Raw genomic sequence first — 4,384 nt, 5'->3', positions numbered from 1 at the left:
TGGCGACACAAATTTACTGACCTCGGCTGCAGATCTGACATGAAATCTGAGTAACCTAAAGGTCACACAGATGACCGATGGTCATGCAGTGTGATCCGATCGTGCGTCTTGAGACACACCAGCAGATAACGGAAGTAGTCAAGAGGCATCTATTTTCGCCAGATGCTCCTGCTGCATTTGCATATGAGTTGTGCGGTATTGCAGAGCCGCTTCCTTGCGACTGTGCAATAATGTACAACACTATATCAGGCCCTATATTCACTTCCCAGATAAGACACTCTAATGAGCCAGCCACGTCATCCAGGAACTAAAGCATGTCATAAGTGTATAAAACAACAGTGTCAACCACAGAACCAACCCAGAAACCCCAAATGCAAAGATCTGAGCAAATTAGACATATCAGAGACTCAATGGCCAAAACAAGTTGTGCAGGAGACATAGGCAAAAAGAGATATGGTGTGACCATTAACATACAGTCTAGCAGCCAGTGAAGAATATAACCATTTAATACACCCAATAAATCTAGAGCCATGTCACATTTCTCCAGTACAGCCCAAAGAAAACTACTCTATAAAGACAAAGGCAATAGTGGCATCCAGAGACACTATTGCCTTCCCCATTGCCTTATGGAACATCTGGAGATGATAAAATAGTGGATGAAGGTTCTGCACAGTAGACTTTCTGGACATGAATCTAGTTTGATCCAGGAGTTTAATTTGAGCAATAATAGTTTTTTTTTCTTGAAGCCCGGGGTGCGTGGCTTCATCACCCAGTGGTCTGTGCAAAAACCATGCTAGGGGCATAGGTACTTGGACCCTCTTCAAAAGGAGAATGGCCCCGTCACTCCTCAAACCCCCAGCGCCAAAAGACCTACTGTGGGAAAAAGGGTCTGCAGGTCCCCCCTTGTTGAAATGCAGAGGGACCCCTTGAGGGACCCCGGGGAACTAAAAAACCTCTGGTCCTCCCCAAAAGGAGAGGGTCTCGGGAACTAGGGGAGAGGGTGGCACATAAGGGTCTCACCTAAACCCCGACAAAAATGTGACACACACAAAAAACACAAAAAGGTGAAGTGTAGTGAAAAAAAAGTGCAAACACGTGAAAAAATAAATAAGGTCCAGCGAAAAGTAAAAATTATCCTTGCCCTAGACAAAAGGCCAGGGCAAAGGAAAGTGGGTGCAGACAGGAAGGATGAAGCGGGTAATTCAGAGTTGATCACAGCAGCAAATTTGTTAGCATTTGGGCAAAACCATTTGCACTGCAGGTGTGGCAGATATATCATTTGCAGAGTTAGATTTGGGTGGGTTATTTTGTTTCTGTGCAGGGTAAATACTGGCTGCTTTATTTTTACACTGCAATTTAGATTTCAGTTTGAACACACCCCACCCAAATAAAAAACTCTCTGCACATGTATGTTATATCTGCCCCTCCCCCTCCCCCCACCTGCAGTGCAAATGGGTGGTCATTCCGAGTTGTTCGCTCGTTGCCGATTTTCGCTATATTGCGACTAGTCGCTTACTGCGCATGCGCATGGTTCGCAGAGCGCATGCGGTTAGTTACTTTACACAAAAGTTAGGTATTTTACTCACGGCATAAAAAGGATTTTTCATCGTTCTGGTGATCGTAGTGTGATTGACAGGAAGTGGGTGTTTCTGGGCGGAAACTGGCCGTTTTCTGGGCGTGTGTGAAAAAACGCTGGCGTTTATGGGAAAAACGCGGGAGTGTCTGAAGAAACGGGGGAGTGTCTGGCCGAACGCTGGGTGTGTTTGTGATATCAAACCAGGAACGAAACTGACTGAACTGATCGCAATGGCTGAGTAAGTCTGGAGCTACTCAGAAACTGCTAAGAAAGTTCTATTCGCAATTCTGCAAATCTTTCGTTCGCAATTCTGCTAAGCTAAGATACACTCCCAGAGGGCGGCGGCTTAGCGTGTGCAATGCTGCTTAAAGCAGCTAGCGAGCGAACAACTCGGAATGAGGGCCTTGGTTTTGCCCAACTGCTAACAAATTTTCTGCTGTAATGAGCTCTGAATTAGGCCCGAAGTGCTCAGTGCTAAAGTGCCATACTCGTGCATGGTGGATCGAATCCCCAGTGCATTTTCAGGCACCCCTGTCCTTCCCAGTTCCAGTGGCACATAACACCTTGGGCTTCAGGCTGCGCCCGACCTCCAGACAGACCAAGCTTCAATCCCTGGGTAAAGGACCAACCCTCAGTCTGAGAGTAGATACTAAATCAGGCCATTCTCTCCTCCACGCAAGGGGCGCAATCTTCTCAGAATGACGGTGAATACTAAGGCCAGTTTTTCACCGCTCTCGACCAGGGCCAGTCCTCCCCCACATGGTACTCCACAAGGTGTTTCTCCATTCCACACTAGGGGCCTCTCACGCTCCCAGTGTAAGAACAGGTACTCCACCAAGTGTTTCCCTCGAGCAGATACTACACTTGATCTTAGCCAAAAGGCAGAGAAGCGATAATAGTGTTTAACCTAGCGGTGAGCATTTTAGCAAGCACTTTAATGGATAGCAGCAAAATAGGCCTATATAACTACTGGAGGAATGGATACTTATCTGGCTTAGGGAGAACAACAAGAGTCTCAGACATGGAAGGAGGAAAGACTCAGAGAAACCAGCAAACATACTGAGAAAATCATGGATAAAAAAACGTGAAACTTCATATAGACCTCCACAGGTATCACATTCACTCCAGGGGCCAAGTCAATCTCATCTGTACAGGGAGCATTAACTAAATCTACAGCCTTCTGGGTCATCAAGGGGCAATGTAATATTGTATAGCTACTACTGGAGTTTGGAGCAGAATAATAAGCCTGAGAGGCATAGTCGGCTTTGTAATAATGAAAAATAGTGTTGCCTATTTCCACCCATGAAGTGACCCATGAAGTCTATTGTTAGGGTCCAAAATAACAAATATAGTTTTACCATCTTGCTTCTCTCAGGCCACAAATGCCAAATAGCTAATGTCAACATCTGCCTTAGAACACCGCAGAAGCAGAACTAAACTAAGAAAGCCACCCTTGACATGGGATATCCACAGCTAACATTGGGAAGTCAGGTAACTACTCTTTAGACATACTGTAAGTATCTGCATTTACACCTGATATAACAATACCTCAGCGTTTTGAGTTGGACATACAGGTATCTAACATACATGCAGCTCTGCAATTTATGTAAATAGACTTCTACACATACTATCAGGTATTAACTGCTTTGGCTTGGAATAAGTCTCTATAGGTGAGATGTATCAAGCAACGGAGAACGATAAAGTGGAGAGAGATAAAATACTAACCAACTTATAATCATTTTACAGGCTGTGCTTAATAAATGACAGTTAGGAGCTGATAGGTGGGTACGTTATCTCTCCCCACTTTATCTTTATCTATGCCTTGATACATCTCACCTTATGTGTTTAACAAGCACTGTTGCAGAATGCCTATGAGTACACATACCCTCCAACATGACCCGTCCCACTAGGTACAAAATGCTCTGTTTCTGGACTTCCCTCTTAATTTATTATTGCCATCACCTGTGAAGAAACAGCTTTCTTATCATTTAACTAGTTCAACACAGGTGATGGAAATCATAAATTAAGAGGGAAGTCCAGAAACAGAGCATTTTGTACCTAGTGGGTCGGGTCATGGTGGAGGGTCTGGAGTACATGCCCTTGGGGAGCAAACAGAGCCTCTGCTCAATAAAAGAGACAGTTAGACTGTAGGACTATTGAGCGCTCAGCATAGATGAAAGGTACTTTAGGAGAAGATTCACTGCCAAAGGATTCTAGAGATTGTGTCTCAGTAGAGGCAATCAGCCAATGAGGCTAAAAACTCATTGACAGTATGTTCCAGACACTGGTGGTTCTCTAATGAGACGGACTGAAATTGCTGCCAAGCTGTGGAGCTAAAGCCGTAAAAAGTGGTAATGTTTGTCTGCAACAGCTTAGAAGGGTTCATTCACACCAATGCACTAATCCCCACTAATATTTTTTTCTGCGTGTTTCCTTACATTCTTTACAACTAAGAAAATATAAATGTTGATGCTACAGTCACTTTAATTCATGCCTTTATATGAATGCCATCTCCTTATGACTGGAACTGTTTATACTATCGAAAGGTATGTTTAAATTCTGCCAAGAGATGTAAAAAATGTGTTGGTGTATAACAATCCTGAGGAACAAGTTCCTTTTCAAATATATTTCATTGAACAATGCAGCAGGAATCTCTCCCCATGAAAATACAATGCTTACCTCTGACCCACATCTGCAAACTAATACATTTGAAACTGGCTGTTATGAAAGGGAAAAGATAATTACATGTTAATATGTTGTCTATGCACAGGGGTACGGATGTGTAGTCTTGCAGTAGATGGAATTTCA

At 43.8% G+C, this 4,384-nt stretch overlaps 1 pseudogene; it reads right to left on the bottom strand.

Moving 5' to 3' along the window:
* Positions 1-2,397: 2,397 nt before the first annotated feature.
* Positions 2,398-2,470, bottom strand: LOC134899828 (U2 spliceosomal RNA; annotated as a pseudogene).
* Between the last annotated feature and the right edge of the window lie 1,914 nt (positions 2,471-4,384).

Source organism: Pseudophryne corroboree, chromosome 3 (assembly GCF_028390025.1).
Source record: "Pseudophryne corroboree isolate aPseCor3 chromosome 3, aPseCor3.hap2, whole genome shotgun sequence".
NCBI lineage: Eukaryota > Metazoa > Chordata > Amphibia > Anura > Myobatrachidae > Pseudophryne > Pseudophryne corroboree.
This window is presented reverse-complemented; position numbering and strand designations above follow the sequence as displayed.